The following is a 19498-nucleotide window of genomic DNA, read 5'->3' on the forward strand; positions in this document are numbered from 1 at the left end:
CTTCTACCCTCTGCCTCTACCTACTCAGCTGTAGATCTTCTACCTACGCTACGACCCAAAACTTAGACTTCTTACTTCAGAGCTATGACTCTCTTATCTTGTTTCAATTGATTGATTACTCTAACTACTTAGTGCTTAGCTCTTTCTATATAATCCCATGGTCCGTGGACCATGGGTAGATCTCTTACAAATGAATTTCCTTTATAAAAATAAGGGTGGACAACCATTTATGGCTTATGACACCTACGCACTTTGCGACCACAAAATGCGGAGTCTTTACAAGTTTATTACAAAATTGACCAAAATATGGGTTTTTAGCCCCAAAACTGTCCTTTGGGGGATCCTGTTCCCAACAAGCCCCCAACACAAACATCGCGACTCTCCCTCGAGTCACTCAGTAGGTGTAGAGATCTTTGCTCGAAGCCCTTCTAGCTCAACTGTATGACTGCAACCTTGGCCGTGCACTGAGCTGCCGCTTGCTTCACGTCTTCCACTGTCTGCTCGGTCACTACTCCTGCACTGTCAACCTGAAGCTTTTGTTACGTTGCCTATAGAGTCACAATCTTGCCTTCTATTCCATGTCATTACGTAAGCCTCATCCAACTAGGGCTTTAGTCTGGCCTTGAGCACTGCTTCCTTGTGCAGTGCTGTGTCCACCTGTTCCTTCAGTTGTTTGGCCTCCTGCAGCTTGGCTAGTCTCTGTGTTAGCATGATGGTTCACGCTGTGCCATTAACCTCATCGTAGCACTGTTGTAGCTCATGCGCTTCCGTCTATAGCCTCTGTACATTGGGGTCCTCCTGCAATCTTGTCACGACCTCAAATGACTGCTCAAACAACTGCATGTAATCTTCTACTACTCTATCCACCACCGCTACTGCTTCTGTGATAACGGTCGCTTGCTGTTCCTTCACTTCTAGCAGAGTTGAAGGCTGGTCCCTCAATTGTAACTCTGTAATTTGTAGGTTCAACTCCAATTGAACCCGCACCATCTGAATCCAAGTGTCGCGCACCCCTGTGGCCAACTTGCAGATGCATACCTTGACTGGCTCCTCCTCCAGAACTCTGGGACCATTTGACATGCCTCCTCAATGACTTGCATAATCTGCTTGGTCTGATTGGTCACCTCGGTCTCAGTGGCGATGAGAGAATTTCTTTGTAGGGCCATTTGCTAGTTGTTGATTCACTGTTCATTGATCACCTAGAGAGCGCAGTGCTCACTGGCCCTTAGCTTTGCAATTACTCCATCCTAAAAGATGTGGAGTGCTTCACACGGGAGTGCTGCTAGGTTTAACCCTACTCCCTTTAAGGTGCTAACAGTGGGTCAGTCAGCCTCATTCTCTGTGGTCAGTGCTCCATCAGGCAGCACTATTGCATTGGAGGCCTTCGTGTGCAGCATATCGGCAACCTTTGAAGTGCCGGTAACCAGGCTAGTAGATACTGTGCCAACATGCGACGCATGGGTTTGCAGCTTGCAACTCTATCTGGATAGCCCTAAGGATGATCTGCTGCTACTGTTCAAATTGTTGTAGGGCCTCCACAATGACATCCCTAACTATGTCACCGATATCATGCAAGTTGCCCTCTGTTAAGGTGATGGGGTCCAATGAGGTCTTAGTCACGTTTGATTTCTTTATGGGCCCTCCTTTCTCCAACTCCCTTGGGTGCTTGATGCAGGTGGATGTCTCCTGAGGGTTCGCGCTGTGCTGCTCATCTGTTTCCTCCTCGATCTCAAGTGAAAGTGACCTCGTGCCTTTATCAGAGCCTCGCTCTGTCCCACCTGTTTGATTCCCTGCCTGCCGCGTGGCCTCGTGCTCTGCTTGAGCCTTATCAACAACCTCCTTCTTCCTCTTTTCGGCGAGCTCTGTCATCTTAAGCTTGGCTTCCTCCTTTTTCTTCTGCGTGGCAGACTTGCTACCATCCACCGCCAAATCTGTTGTAGAGTGCCACTCTTCCGACCATTGATCAAGCACTGCATCAATGGCATCATCCGTTGCCAGATACGGCAAGTCATACCATTTTTTCACAGGGTCCTTCCTCGCCCTGATGGATACTCAATGGAAATCTGCTTTAAATTCGGCGTAGCCTTGCAGGATGGCATATACTGTAGGCAACAATTGTGGTTTGTGGTCAATGGCCATCCGGATGTTAATCTACATTAAGATCCAAAAGATCTTTCTATCCCTGACTCGCTGCGCACCCTTGGTCACCCACAACGAAGCATGCTTCATTACTTTAGGGAGGTCTGGTGTGACCGAAGGGAACTGGCTGTCCTTTAGCAGCTCCCATGCTACTAGCACAATTGACAGCAAGAGCCACACACAGTGGAATGCCTTGTTGAGTTCTTGCACTTCGTGGCAGTTCGCAAGGAACTCTTTGTGAAGGTAGTCCGACCAGTTGAACTGGACTCCTTTAGCGCACTTTGCTGCGAGCGCAATGATAGGCATCAACACCTCATCGGCATGACACTTCCTCATCACCTTCCCTACGAGGATCTGTGTGGCTACCTTCATAGTTGGGTCATAGATACTGGATATAGCGTATCCATGCAGATTCTTCACCAGTTTTAATTTTTCTTTCATTGATTCTGTGAGAGCCTACTTGCCACCTTTTCTGCCAAAGATCATGGCAAGATTCTCTCTTGTATATGGAAATCACGTTATCTGGTGAATCAACCTATCCATGATGGGTATTGTCTCCTCTAGCCACAGACACCCATCATGCACCAAGGACAACAGCTGCTTGATGACCAAAACTGTTACCGGGGTGCAGTTGTAGTGCGGCACCCAGAGCAGGTTGAGCAACCCTACCTTCTCTAGTCCCTTGAACCACCTTCTTGGCTCTAATGTGGTCATTCCCATATTCATATCAATGATGAAATGCATCAGCTGATCGGTCGCCAGGTGTGGGAACTTCTCGTGGTTCACCAAGTCCCGGTCTTCAAGTTTCAGCAACAGCACTCGTGCCGAGTGCGGACCGTCGAAAACAATTTCGTTTGGTAGTAGAGGGGTTTGCAGGGGAGTCTTACTCTCATCGATGTCCTTCAGCACCTTGGTCTTGGGCTTGCGTGGAGGGACATACTCCAACAACTGAGTAATAGGGTCCACACCCTGGGCTTCGACCTCCTCTACTTCAATTCCCACATCGTCATCATACATCGGGATGTCTTCGATTTCCTCTTCTTCCGGATTGCAATTTATAGCTTTTCCCTTCTCATGGGCGATGGGTTTTGGTGGGTTTATCCTTGGCGATGCATGCACCAGTATAGTAGGCTACTTGCCCTTCTTATCTTTCACAGTTTCTTTGGTGGGGGTCGTCTTCGGTCTAGACGTTCTCGATGATTTCGGGGCTTTCGTGAGCACCTCAATGACCTCTAGAGCAACTACTTCTGCCTCCATCTCAACTTCCGACACCAATTCTTCTCCTTTGGTATCTATAGCTTTTGTGGGTGCCAACAAGATTTTTTGTATGAACTCTTGTGTCTCCTTTGGCAATGTCTCAAATAATTTACTAGCTATCAGAAGCTCGTAGTGCTTATGATTCATGTGCACTTGAGAGCTCAACAACTCAATTCTCAAAATTCCAAGTGTTTTTCACTGGACAACCACTTGTAATTTATAGGGTATTTTTAATTCAAATCCGACCGTTCCCCCCAAATTCGGTTCATTAATGCCGGATTGGCATCAGATTTTCAAGGATCTAAGCCATAAATTTTGTCTTAAATGTCAGTGACCTGTTACCTTTGGCCGAATTTCAACCATCAAATCATGAACAGTGACTTTAACGATCACTTTCCAACCAACCTGCATGATTTCTCCCTGGGTAGCGCAACCCCCTTCGTGTTGCTGCGAACCCTGTGACACTCCCTTGCTTCACACAATCCTCCAATTGTGCAGCTCCCCAACCTGGGCAGTGTAGTTTATAGTGAAACGCCTCCTTTCAGCTGCCTGGAGTGCTAAGACTATGGTACCTTCATTTAGTCAGATGGCCGGACCACCGGTGTATGGCTTCAAGCGACTGCCATTCACCTTCCCTAAGAAGGGATCTCCATTCAATTTGACCAGTTGTACTGCTCCTCCATAGGTAATCTCCTTAATGGCATAGGGCCCTAACAAGTTCATTCTGAATTGCCCTGGAAATTTATCAAACTTACTGTCATATAACAAAACCAGGTCATTTACCTTAAAGGTGCATAGCTTAATATGTCGATCATGCCATGCCTTTTTGCACTGCTTTTCGACCTTTTGGTGAAATACAGCTAGAAATCTCTCTTCCTCAGGTTCATCCAGCTGTGTGAGCCTTTCCTCCAGGGCTCCGCGATCCATCATACTAGTGAGCGCTGCTATGCGTAGACTAGGCATAACATATTCCATAGGCATTACTACTTCGACACCATAGACAAGCCTAAAAGGGGTTTGTCCAGTGAACTTCTTGCATGTTGTTCGATAAGTCCATATTACTGCAAGTATGCGTAGGTCCCAATCACTTCACTGAGCATTTCAAACCTTGGTCAGTGCATTCTCTAGCACTTTATTGAATGCTTCCATCATCTCGTTAGCCTACGGGTGATAAGGTGTGCTCTTTAGGTGATATACTGTGATCACTCATCAAGATCTTTGGGCAGCCAAATCGTGTCAATACGTGCTCAAAGAGGAGCTTTGCAGTGGTCGTGCCTGTGCAATCCTTCATAGGCTGTGCCTCCACCCAACGAGTCAAATACTCTGTTGCAGTGATAATGTACCTTGCTCTCATCTTTCCTTGGGGCTGAATGGGTCCCACAAAATCTATCGCCCATTTCTTAAAGGGTTTCAATGTCATATATGGATTCAAAGGCATCTCATCCCTCCACAATGGCCTACGAGTCCTTTAAGATACATCGCATGCCTTGCAATGTGCTTTTGAGTCTTGATGGATGGTTGGCCACCACAACCCTACGCGTAGAATCTTCTGCATAGTTGCTCTTCTTTCATAATGTCCTCCCGTGGCGCCCCCATGAGTGTCTGCAAGGATGCTGCTTCTTTCAAACTCAGGTACATATCGTCCCAATATCTCATCAGCTCCCATTTTTTACAGATTCCCAGCTATGAAAAAGAAATCTACCGCACGCACCACTAGTTCCTTCTTTTGCTGGATAGTGTATCCTTCCGGGTCAATTCCTATCATTAGGAAGTGTATTACATCCTCAAAATGACCATCCACGATGCACACTACAAATAACTGCGCGTCAGGTAATCCTTCCTCCAAATTACTGGGCTCTTCCCCTATTTTGATGCACGACAGATGGTCTGGTCCTGCATTCAATCATCCAGGCTTCACAATAACTTCAAAATCATATTCCTGGAATAATAACAACCATCTGCAGATTCTCCCCCCCAACACAGGCTTATTGACTAGGTACTTCAACGCGAAGTGATCTGTATACATATTAAAATGGCCTCCCAGCAAGTAGTGCCTAAACTTCTGGAGTGCGTATACCATAGCTAACCCTTCGCGCTTGGTGGCTGAATAGTTCTTCTCTGCCTTGGATAACCTTTTTCTTGCAAATGTGATAGGATGGTCTAGGTCTTCTTCACCATCCTGTGTCAGTACTTCTCCTAGCTCTATACATGATGCATCGAAATGTACATGAAACTCCTTCTTCCAGTTTGGGAAGACGAGGATCAGCGCAGTGACCATCTTTTCTTTCAATACATCCAGGCTCTTCTTACAATCTTCATTCCAGTAGAACGTGACATCCTTCTTCAACAATTTCTCCATAGGCACGGTGATCTGGGCATAGCCTTTGATAAAATTTCTGTAATATCTCGTGTGTCCCAGGGTAGCGCGCAACTGTTTCACACTCCTTGGCGCTTCCAAGTTCAGTATCACTGTGATATTCATGGGGTCTACCATCAGTCCCTGTCTACAAACCACATGACCCATCAAGGTCCCAAAAGGAACAAAAAACAAGCACTTCTTCAGATTGAGCGCGATCTGATATCTTCGATAGGTATCCAGTATCAAGTGCAAGCTTGCTACATGGCGTTTCACTAGCCTAAACATGATCCAATCATCAAAGTATACTTCCAGGAACTTATGAATAAATTCCTTGAACGTAACAATGAATATGTGTGCAAAAATCGCAGGCACATTATTCAACCCAAACGGCATTATGGTGTACTCAAAACAACCCCACTTAGTCACGAAGGTTGTCTTGCTCCTATCCTCTGGCGCGATTTTGATCTAGTGGTACCCTGAGAACCCATCAATGAAGGAATATGCTTCCTGGCCACCTACATTGTCCAACACTTCATCAGTGAACAGAGTCAGGAAAGGATCATGTACGGAAGCATCATTTAGCTTTCTAAGATCCACACATATCCTTATTTCATCCTTTTGCTTCTTCTCCTATACCACCATTGGGCTTACCTAGTCAGATTCTTTCACAGGCTCAATAATGCCTACCGCGAGCATCTTATCTAGCTCTAAGCACACCTTTTCCCTGTACTTCGGATTGAGATGGTAAGGCCTTTTATTAACCGGCTTCACGTTGGGTTTCAACGTGATTTTCATAATGCATAGGTCCCCAATTATCCCTTTTAGATCCGTAAACATGGTAGGGAATAAATCCTGGTATTTGCAGAGCAATTCAGTGACGATATCCACCATCGTGTCATCCCAGTAATATCCAATCTTTGCGAATTTGGGCTCTACCTCCGTACCAATGTTCACTTGTTTCGTTTTCAGCGGCATGGTTATATCCAGATTCTCAACCTGTAGTCCTTCAACCTCGTGGTGACCTTCTATTTCTGGAATGTTGATCTTTCATGGATCCTCATCCTCCTCTTCAACAGTTACATTATAGCATTCTAGTGCGTGACTTAGCTGAGTAGATCACTCAGGCTAAATCAGGTCTAAAGGATCCCATGGTATCCTAAAGATTGCTGCTTTCACCTCTTGTAGCGCTTCATTAATACTGTCAAACCCGTCTTCAAAACTGAATTTCATTATGAATCCTTCGCGCAGAACATCCCATTCACCTATACCATGGTGAAACTCTATTTCTACGTACTAATTCATTGGGACAACATCTAAGGTGTGACAGAACAAGTGCACCCATTTAGGTTGGGGCTTCTTTCCATAAGCCTGGGCCCATTTGGCTAGATGCATGCGCGGATCATCCTGCCCATCATACTTGTTTGTCATTCACATCTTTGGCTTCACAAATCATGTTCTCATCATCCTCCTACATTCACACCAATCATGAAAGCTTCCCTTAGCATACCCTACCATTCTGCGGGTGTAGCACGCAGTGACCAGTCCAACGCCTGGAAGCATTGCTTTTCTGGTACCTCCATTTCAAATGCATCAAAAAAGATATCTACATCATTAAGGCCATCATAAGTAGGCAGATTTCTTACCTCTGAGGACACATAGCATAGTGACTGAGTCATCATGTTACAACTTAGCATGGTTACTTCATGTAACCGCTTCTGCCAGCGCTCTAGTTCTTCATCAGAGTCTGAGGTACAGAAACTCTCGCGATCCCACATAATTCCTCCATCCGTGGTGGGATTCACCCAATCTTGGTCTCATGATGCTATCTTATAGATACAGTCTAGATCGTCATCGCTATCATAATCGCGGACTAGTTTAGTATAGCGCGATCCTTCAACATGATCTAAGGGTACTATTATGCAGAGCGATTTCTTCTCAAATATCATCTTTCGCTTCTTTAGGTTGATTACCCCATTCATATCGGTAGCCCAATCAATTCCCAAGAGCACAGGGTAGGGGTTACTGTCATCAACAATTTCTATCACTTCAAAATCAGCTAGCGCACTTTCACCTTCAATATCTACAGTCACCCCCTGTAGTCGCCCCATGGGGATGATCTTTTGTTGATTCATCATCCTTAGCTGAATCAAATACCACTGTAGCGCGGGTCTTCCCATTCGTTCCCAAGTCTGTTTTGGTAGGACGTTCACGTCTGAACCCAGGTGCAAGATAACCTGATCCATCTCATACTCTCTTATTTACACAGTCAGTATCATCTCCTGTCCCGTCCTTGTTTTATGTTGACCAAGCTTTCATACTACGTGCGGCTCACCCGGAGCGTTTTGGGCGCATCTATTTATGAGCTCTTGTAACCCTTTCACAACCTTGTTATCATGTAGTAGCTTCCTGCAGGTCTCCAAGAAGGTTGTAAGCATAGAAGGGTCCTTCTCCTGATCAGGCTTATCTTTGCTTCTTGAGGTGGAGGCCTCAACGAAGCTCTTCTTCGCTTCCATGAAGGTTTCACATGCACACTCCAAATCAAACTCAGTTTCCTTTACTAGAGCTTTGCGAACCCATGTACTCTCTTCTGGATACTTCCCCTTGTCATCTCCTATTGCAATTCCACTTTGAAGCACTATATTCATGTTCGTATCCTCTTCGCACGGCTCAGACCTCATCATTTGCAGGTTCTAAGTAGGCTGCGGGTGGTAGCGCCCCTTTGTCATATATCCTTGCTATCAGTGTAGGATAGTCTTCCGTTTCATGATCAAACAGAGTGCAATACTTACACAACGGATGTGTTGGGATAGTACAATTGCGAGCATAATGTCCTGGTCCTCCGCAATTGTAGCAGATCAACTGTCCCCGACCTCTGCCAGGTCCTCCTTCACTTCAGCCTCGTCTGCGCCCCTGAAATCATGTCCATGCGATCCTTGCGCTCTAGTCAGGGGGTCATGTTTCGGCCTGAACCCTATAGGCGGGAGTTCTATCCATCACTAATTCATAACTCCTATAATTTCGCTGATCATGCCCTACCGACCTATAGAAGTTGCAGAACAGTTGCTGCGGTGTCTGTACAAACTTCTACAACAGATGGCAGTTATCCGTGGCATGTTTTCCTTCTACCTGACATATAGCGCACCACAATGCAGGCCCTGTGCTCATTCCTACTTGAGCTTCCAGCCTCAAAGGCATCGATCCTCCTCCTGCAATATAGTTCACAAAGGCCAGAAAATGGTCTTTGTCATGCCATTGACTCTTGCATTTCAGACACCATACCTCTTCGCGCACCTCTGGTCGAACTATCCTGTCCTGCTTTAAGCTTTGCATCTAAAGGCAGAGATTTTTCAACAGCGCATGGATCTACTAAACCCCCAGATTTGGATCCTGCATCGGTGTTTCATGCAGCCTCATTGTGATCTGCAAGGCATATGCCTGAGTTGTTATCTTCTGTTGCGACAATGCAACCCTTAAGTGTGGCAGGAGAAAAGCCACAAACCATTCGCGATGATGTCCATCTGTTAGGTTCATGCTAGCTTCAAGGATTGTACATTTCAACCTCTGATCGAGTTCCCAAGGTGTCTCGCCTGGTTGCATCGCGATTTCTTTGAACCAATAGACTGTGGTTCAGATTTAGGCCTACTGAATTCTCTATTCAGTGCTGTTTGGATGTCTGCCTCTCCGGAATTCAGGTTATCATTAGCGTACTTGATATACCAGGTTAGTGTGCAATCCTATAGAGCGCTAACCAATGTCACCTCCTTCATGTTATCATCTGTAACACCCTGGGCCTCCTATACAACTTTTACAATGAACCAGAATTGGTTCGAGTCCTCATTCCCCAAGCCTTTGAACAAGGCAGCTTCACTGAATTTGCCATACTGAACTGCGGTGGAGGTGGAGGTGGTACGGGTGAAGTCGCAGGTGATGGTGGTGAAGTTGGAGGTGGTGTGGGTGGAGGTGGTATTCACGGGAATCCTTGCCTTATTAACTGAATATCACTTTGCAGAGAAACATGCACTGTCCCTTCTTCATCACCTTGCAGAGGTGAAATTAACGGAATATATTCATGACCCTTTTTCCCTTCGTTTCTCTAAGGTTTTCTACTTCGCGTAGCTCCGAACATCAACGTAGCTACATAACTTGTTTTTCACACAATATCATTTTAATCTAGGTATTCAAAGATTTCAAGTACTTACCTTGCGGTCCTTTGAAAAAGCGTCGCTCCGCCTCACTGTAGCTGACTGAGGTGTCAACCCCAAATTCAGTTACAAATCCTCCTATCATGTGATCAAGCCAATGATCGATAGCGCAAGCGATCTTATCCTCTGTTTCTTCCAACCTTTGAACTAGCTTCGGGGTCCACACAATAGGACCGTCAAGTTTCCACCTCCCTTGGCTATCTGCTAGCTTTGCGATCCACTCGTATAGCTCAACCAGAAAGGAGAAGAAAAAGATCTCGTGGATCTCTATATATAGGTACCTGTCTAGCCACTGTTCCTTTGTTAGTCATGGGTTTCTGTTCTCCTGCGCCACGAATTTTTGGATCTTCCTATCCAACCAGTCTCCAATCTCTTTCTTAGTCGGATTCCAGTGATACCACATCACACATCTCTTATGCACATTCCGGTCCCGGAAACGGAACAATTTGTTGGCATGAGGGGGCTTGACCCAGGTTAAACGTTAATTAGCCAAACAAATCCCTACACTACTGGCCCTTTCAACATCAACCCACAGAGCGTGGACCGAAGTCTCACCCGAAGCAGTATGGGGGGATGCTAGAACTGCACCCTGAGATGTCATGATTTCGTGTTATTCCCTTTATTCCTGCCTTCGTGCAGGTCACTTTGCTCTAGGGCTTGCCAGACGAGCCCTCTATTCCGTCCTTCAACACCTCTGTGAAAGGGTACGACTAACCTTCGTGCAACCCTAACCCTCGATCTAGACACTTTCGCGCTGCTAAGGCAACATACCATGCAGATTCATAAACTAGTCTAAGTGTCATACTTATCTTATTAGATACTCATAGTTAGCACCGTGTAAATAGATATTATTATATGCGTTTAATTATCCAACATGATCATACACATTCGCGCATCATATAAGCACTATAAAGGAAATTCATACATCAAATGATAAGATGCATTAATCGGAACAAAGACACAAATATTGCAGAATACTTCTCTTTATTGATATCTTCCAAGTGATTACCGACTCTATCCACCCTGCACACACAACTGCAGGGGTCCGCGCACTCAGCTGCGGACTTCTACCCTAGGCCTCTGTGCACTTAGTTGCAGAGCCTCTACCTATGCTACGACTCAAAACTTAGACTTCTTATTTCAGAGCTATGACTCTCTTATCTTGTGTCCATTGATTGATTACTCTAACTACTTGGAGCTTAGCTCTTTTTATACAATCCCATGGTTTGCAGTCCATGGGTAGATCTCTTACAGCTGAATTTACTTTACAAAACTAAGGGCGGACAACCGTTTATGACTTGTGATACCTACGCACTCCGTGACCACAAAATGCGGAGTATTTACAAGTTTATTACAAAATTTGGCCAAAACATGGGTTTTTAGCCCCAAAACTATCCTTTGGGGGATCCCGTTCCCAACACTTACCCTTCATCAATGTTTCCAAAAATTTCAAGGAAAATCATATCCATTTTATGTTGTATTTTAGGGTATCAGAGTGATGAGAAAGTGGATGAAGTAGTTCTATCTTTTTCATCAAATTTTTGTCTAGATAAGAAACCACAAATCTTTTTCAATTTCAACTAGTTTTTATCAGAGGCCATTCATGACTAGTTTCTTAAATTTGGAGTTGAAAAATATTTTAAATATCAATCAGTCCTGGTGTACTTGTTTTGTATTATTGGTTAGATAGATTCAAAATGAAATTGAAAAAGCACGATCTTAAAGGGAATCAATGGTTTGTGATTCATTGGATGTCCTTGGTCAGAAGGAATTCTGAGGAATTTTCCTTCACTGGTTTTGTGAAAAAAATTCTTCACATATGCTACAGTTTATTGATTAGTGATAGCTCTCCTTGAATTTCACCTGAAATCAAAAGGATTATGCATATTAGTGAACAAACAAGGTTTGGTGATCGATATTTGTACTAACATTTTATATAAATTAGATTGTATGGGTGTGAACTTCCACCCTATCAGTTACCAATTTTTATTCATATGTGTATTTTTGCGCTTGAATTCATCAAAACAAGGATTATTGTATATCAAGTGATTTTTTTAACTAGAAGGAAACAATCCTTGTTTAAATTGAAGGCGTAGGTAGGGCCATTTATAGTGAATCAGAGGTCAGCAGACAAAGAGGCAAAACACTTATTGGCACAAATGAAGTTTATATTGAGGGTTACTTGGCCATATGACCCCATTGGGATAATTTCAGCCATCAGAGTTCAACATAAATCCCCACCTTATTTTCATGTTTCCAAGCCTGAGATAGAGAAGTTTTCTAATAAGGACACCTAGGAGGAAAACACTTTGCAGGAAGTCACAAAAGAACAAACTATGGAGTAGTTAGTAGAACAAAAAATTTTGGTTACACCTCCAATGAAAGAAAAATAACTTAAGAGGATAGATCAAAACATATTAGAGTCAGAAATGGAACAATTCAAAGTATACAAGAGAAAGAAGAAAAACAATATGGAGGTAGCGATATTAGAAACTGTCTCATCCAACATTTATTCCCCAACTACTATTGTTTCAAGTGAGCTTGTTTTCAGAATGAAAGAATTGGATCTAGGGACAAAACAATCTTCTCCTCCTTCTAACCAAAACATATTTTCTGAGTTCTCGAAAATGAAGAAAAAGAATGAGGCTTTGAAGGTAATAACTTACACTGATTTCTGGAAGAAAAATTATTCTAGTTAAAACAGGTTTCTTTCAGCGCTTGATGATGAAAAATGTGAATTTAAGTTAGCATTTATTGAACCTAAAGTTTTTTCTCCTAGAGACGTTGGAGATTATAAGACTTCTATTTTATATTTAAATAATAAACAAATCCATCCTATAGATCATATTGATCTGCCTAGACAAACTGGTGAGATGATATATTCCTCTCTCACTAGTTCTTCTTCAAATGTATCAAAATTTCAGAATTCTTCGAATAATACTACTGAAGAACTTAAATGGAAAAGAATTATTGTCTAGCGAAGGATGTTAGGATCAAATCACTAGAAGAAATTGTAATTAAATTAGGTTTGGATCCCAAAAATGTTGATGCAGCTCAAGAGATTGATAAGAAGAAAAATGAAGATATTCAAGCACTTAGAAGAAATTTGAAGCTACCCACAACAGAGCATCAACAAACACATGAAATTGGGGAATTAGAGAAGGAGAAGGAAATTATATTATCCTATCTAATTAAATAAAACCCTCATATTTAGAAAATGTAAGAAAGGATGGAAGAGTTGTTAAAAGAGAAGGCCCAAAATGACAACGTAGTAATTCCAACAACATAAATAGGTTCCACAGAAATTCTATCACAGGAATTATCTTCTCTTAAACTAAAGGATGTTGAGATTGGAAGACTTAAAGAAAAATTAGACAAAGCGGAGATGAACAAAAATGAATAAGACAATGCCTTATTTGAGGAAAAAAGAAAAATGCAAATTATGGAAAAGCAATTAGAGTAGTATTTGAGTGGTTCTAAGCGTATTCAATTTTTAGCACATGCCAAAGAAAAAATTTAGATAGAAGTCATGTCATTTGTGTCTGATATTTGGAAGTCTATGGAGATTTTTGTAGAACAAGAGGAGTTGATTGAAAGAACCAAATAATCTATTAACGTCTTCAAAATACAATTCGGAAATAAACCTGGACAAGCAAGTCAAATAATAGAAGCTATACATATAAGGTATAGAGAAGAACTTGAAGAACTAGGAATTGAAGATAGAACATAATCAATTATTCAAACTATAAAAGTTCCCATGAAGAAGACTTTGATGGCAAAGACAAAGGAAAAGTGTGAAAATCTTCTTGTGCAAATAAAAAATTTCTACATAAATTTTTCTATTATAAAAGAGAGAGGCATTCCATCATTTAAGAATTCATATGGCCAGATGGTAACAGAAGACCAATATGAAATATTGTTGAAGAGAGAGGTAAGGGACATGAAAAAGTTTGCTGGAATCAAGGGGGAGATTAGTTTTCAGAATCTACTTCAAATGTTAGCTGATGAACTTTTCATCTGCTACGAAATCAAACACTTGTCATAGTAAAACCTTCTTATGAGAAGTATACTGATGTAAATGAATCATACAGACATATGATGGATCTCAGTTACCCAACAAATGAAGAATGGAAGCAATTGATCAAATCTCTTCAATAAATTTAGCTTATCAATGCAACATATTAGCAACATATCACAACTATTAAGAATTTTGAGCAACAAGAACATAACAGTTTCAAATACATTGAACATGAATGTTGAAATGAAGCACAGTTGTAAACATTTTTTGGATTATTTTTCTATTTTTAGTTAAACATCTTGATAACATCTTGATTTTATCTTGAAATCCTGATTTTTTGGCCTAACCAATGTTTGCCGATTTTTATCGATATTTTGATGGTATCTTGATTTTGCCAATGTTTGCCAATTTTTAACGATATTTTCCCGATTTTAAAGTTTTTTTGGTTTTCTAGACCCTTTATGGTCTATCATGATGCTGATGTTCGCAACATTCGTTAAAAGTTATTTAAACATTATCCAAATCTTTGGATAAATAATAATTTGAATGCAAATCTTTTAAGTGATAGGATATTTTGCAAAGAACTCTATATATAACTTATTTTTGAATAAGAAAGGGTTGATACCTAGAACAAGTTTTTGTAATATTGTTGTAATATTTTCAACTTGGATATATAATCAAAGGCTTCTAGTTTTTGTTCATGAGATCAATTGTGTAGTTGTGAGTTTTTCTTGTAATTTCATAGTCCTTTTCTATGTATATTTGAGAATAGTATAGGACATTAGGAAGGGATAGATTGAGTATCAATATCCCTGACATTGCTACAAAGTTATGTTCACAACATAGTTAGAAATTGAACAATTTATTTAATTTACTGCCCATAAATCTTTAGATTGTTGCTTCTATGTTGTACTTGGATATATTTTTGTTGACTATAGAGGTTCATATATACGTCTATACTATTATTAGATGATTAAAGGTTCAGGGATAATGTTTAGCCTTCTAAATTCCTCTAAATTTTTCATATTGATGCTTTGGCTCAGTTCTTTAGCCGATGATTGTCTATAAAGATACAACATGGGGGATCAAGAAAACAAATTGAGAAGCACAAACATAGGTGACAACGGATTGAGAAGAAGATGTTGTAACAACGAATGTTGTAACAATGAATGTTGTAACAATAGATGATGTAACAATAGATTCGATAACAACATGTCAATGTTAAATCTATTGAAAATGCTGTAACAACTGATGCTGTAACACTCATTATTGTTGAAAATGCTAAAAATGTTGTAAAAGATGATGCTATAACAACTGCTACTATTGGAAACACTGAAATGACCATTACAACGAATGTTGTAACAATTGCGGGGTTAGAAAGCCATTTCATCTTGCTTGAAAACCTTGAAAGTGGGCAACCAAAGAGGTGTTTCTTCCACCCAATAGTACACCAACACTTGGGGATCATGAAAAAAATTTGAGAAGCACAAACATAGGTAACAATGGATTGAGAAGCAAATGATGTAATAACGGATTTATGTAACAACATATGCCATAACAGATGTTGTAATAGTAAGCTATTTCATCTTGCTTGCCAAAGCTTGAAAGTGGGCAACCAAAGAGGTGTTTCTTAGTAACTTTGAATTTGTGTTATTTTTTGGAGTGTCTTCTTCTCAAAGATGTACCAAAAGAACCCACTTAAGATTGTGGATGACAAACAATCTCAACAATATAAATGATTGCTAAACATTGTAGATCTGCAGCAACTGATAGAAACAAAACCTGCCAAAATTTTGATCTACACCACAATCATAGTTAAATGACAAAAAAGAACAATAATAACTCCAATCATCCAATGGAAACCAGATATACAAAGAATAGATTTTATTATAACATGTTTGAAGGGAAAAAATAAATGTTACCAATCCCCCTCTATGGGATGGGTTATTGGCTATCCTCAAACATCTTCTGCTTGTGTAGAGTCTATCTCCTCTATAATGTGTAAACCCAACAAAAATATGGTGTGCGACAATGAAAATAATCAGAGTTACAATAGTGAGTGCAACAATGAAAATAATCAAAAGTGAATAATGGATGGAAAACCCTTCTATTTATAACAAAATATTGAGTTATCCTCGAACAATGAGCAATAATAAAATATTATTGATCCCATTCTTGGAATAACCACTTGGAATATTTTATTATATTTGGTTAGGAGGGAAAAAGTATTTAAACTTTTATTTAGAAATAATAAATAAATAAATGATTTATTTATCATCTCAAGGAATTAGTTAAGGAATAATAAACAAATAAGGATTTATTTAATTATTCCTAAGGGATTTAGTCAAATTTGACAAAGAATAATAATTAATTAGTGATTAATTAATTATTCTTAGAGAAATATAAGATAATTAATAATTTATCTATTTATTTTTCATAATTTGGTCAAATATACTAAGGAATAATAATTGAACAATGGTTTAATTAATCATTCGTAGAAGAAAATCAAATAAATGGTGATTTATTTAATTATTCTTCATGGGTTTAACTATAAATTACTTAACAAAGGTGGTTTACTAAGTAATTTATCATAGTGAAAGTAATTTTACTATGGTAGGATTGGCTTTATATGGTGTACTTCGATCCATCCAGTAAATTAGGCTAGATGATCAATTTTTTGGTTATAAGATTTTCCCCCAATGTACGAGTGTTAGGAGAAAAATGTATGATCGAAGTATGTTGTAAAGACACAATTATTAGAAAACACAGGGGAGTCAGAGAGAGAGAGAGAGAGACCAATAAAGATGAAGTGAAAGAGGATATGGACAGAGGGAGTGAGACTACTGCATGTCTCCTTTTATATTGTGGTACCGAACCTCAATGAGGCGGGGGAGGCATACCCATACCCACCAAGATAGCTTAGTACATAAATAATGGTGCGCCCATAAACATAAAACTAAGCAATGAAGTACATGCTGAATGGTACATGACATGTTGGCTTAATAGAGCCAGAAAATAATACAATGTGTCCCATATACATAATGCACCTGGAAAAATATGAGCCAGGACTGAATACAATAATATCTGAGTACATGAGATATAATGGCCCTTCCCTCAAAAAATGGGTGGGAAGGAGGGTAAAACAATTGAAGAAGCCCTGCTGAACAAGGAAGGTCTCTGCAAAAGTGAATGGATCATTTGAAGGAGATGTGCATGCTATGAACACTGCGATCGGTAGGAACTGAACCCATCAACTTTGCGGAACTACATCTGAGGTTGTATCATAATAGGAATGCATCCGGGCATGTGGGGGGCTACCTGAAGGGCAACCCCTCATGAGGTCTGAAACATCTCACACACCCGGAAATCACTAGTACAATCTACTGCATCACTGGACCATAAAGTGTATGAATCACGAACATGAAACGACCAAGTCAAAGGGCAATAATGAGTCCCTCTTCTCGATCCAAGGTGTTGAACAAGAATGGAAGCTGGAACCAAGATACACTACCCTATAGGCTGTTCTTCGAGAATAAATGAGCTAATGTCGACAGAATAGGGCCCACGATAGGTGAGACAATGAGGATCCTCAACTAAGGAACAGGGGGAAATAGTAATGTGACTGATGGACTGACACTAGGGACAAGGGAAAACGTGGGACTGAGGGAAAAACATAGGACTTCCCTTGTCAAAGCATAAAGTGCATGGTTGACCTGGCAGCGACTGACTCAACTTCGGAGGGGATGGGAACAGTATGACTGGAGGCCAAAATGAGCAACACAGGATGAACGACATGCAAAGATGGATGGAATACTATGATTTGATATAATAGGATATGAAACATACTCCATGAATGCAAGGGTGACTCATCGTGGATGTTCTGAACAAGGGTGACTCGATGACGCTGTCACATAGACTAGGTTCAGTGGGGACCATCAAAACATGAGTAAATGATGGTTACTCATGACGAAAATAAACGCATGGTATGAAAAGTATTCAGAGGGGGATGACCTCAAAGTACAAGTTTCACTTTATGATGAAATTCAATTTTGAGAGGCGATGAAGTGACCGTTCTTGCAAAACCGACTTCTTGGTGAAGTGTCAAATCATTGAAAACTGAGGAAGACCCATAATGGAGCTTGATGAGAGCTTTCTAATGGTACTGACGATTTGTCAAATTGAGCTATGGTTTGGTCGCAAATGGTGACATAAAACTGTGGATTTTTCTATGAAAGGATGCTTTCCCTCCAATTTTGATTCATTTGCTAAGTGAGCTGTGGTGAATTTGGAGAGGAGGAAAAGGACCTAAATCTTGTGGAGATCATAACGGATAAAACAACCATCAAAATCAAGATCTGCGACTTTAAGGTAGGTGGCCTTACTCATATTTTCAATTTCAATGGTTTATTTTATGATTTTTGGCACCTAGAAGCTCCTTAAGAGATCCCTGCTCTTGCTCATAGTCACATCACACTTTTTGGGCCCATAAGTGTAATCTGGCTCGCAAGAAACAACTAGAAACCTGCAAGATCACACTTTCTAGGCATAAAACTATGATTTGGGTATGAAGAGAGGGTTGGTCTACTGGCCTGGTGGGGGTTGTAGGCTGATCAATGTACACTAGTGTTTTCTCCTCTGAAATGAAAAGACATGTGGTGTTTTGCAAGCATGGCATAGCTGAAAATCAACTGGTGTGAATGAGACTTGGATACTCTTCGATCTGAGATCCAGGATGATCAGGGTGTTTGAGGGGCATTGGCTCTTTATGGGGTTCTCATGTTGGTAGAAAACCCACTAATGAGGGCAGGTGAGCCCTTGCTATCAAGAATTGTGAGCTATTGGGATCCAGACCAAGAGGTCTTCGTCATGCAGGGGCACAAGATTGAGCTCACATTACAGGATATTTACTTCTTGACTAGACTAGATCCCCTCAGAGTGATGGGGGATATTCATCTGATGTTGCCTTGTGGGAGGAACATTCCTAAGTTTGTGGAGTGCCATTGTCCATGGGATGTACGTGTCAAGGGCACGACTATCCCGATTGGTGATCTACATCGGCTAGATACACGGGCTATTGCTACAGCTGTGCTATGGGTCTTGGGCAGCTAGGCATTCCACCACATCACTGGTGGGCAAATGATGCTGGTAGAGAGTTTTTTGGCCGAGACCTACTATGGGTGGGCCCAGATGATGCTGTCGTCAGTGAAATGATAGTTAAGTATTTGCAAGAGGCAGGTGAACTGTGACTGCACTTTTGGTACAATACTATGTGCATTCTTCTTTGAGAAGATACCCACCATTCATCCTCATGTACAAATCTAAGATGGGGGCCCATAGGAGCCCAGGATGTGGCGTTGGGGGAAACTACTACAGAGAGGAGGACGAGGGGGAGTCAGACGGGTGTTCTAACTCAAGTTTTTCACACATTGGGATCAGATGCCCCTTTATATTGACGATTTCCCTTATAGCGGGATGAAATATCACGGAGATCCTGACTTGTCACTTGCGGCTAAGAGAGCATGG

This window comes from Pinus tabuliformis, chromosome 3_2, assembly GCF_031772625.1.
Source record: "Pinus tabuliformis cultivar Carrire ecotype Pingquan chromosome 3_2, CPIR1, whole genome shotgun sequence".
Classification (NCBI taxonomy): Eukaryota; Viridiplantae; Streptophyta; class Pinopsida; order Pinales; family Pinaceae; genus Pinus; species Pinus tabuliformis.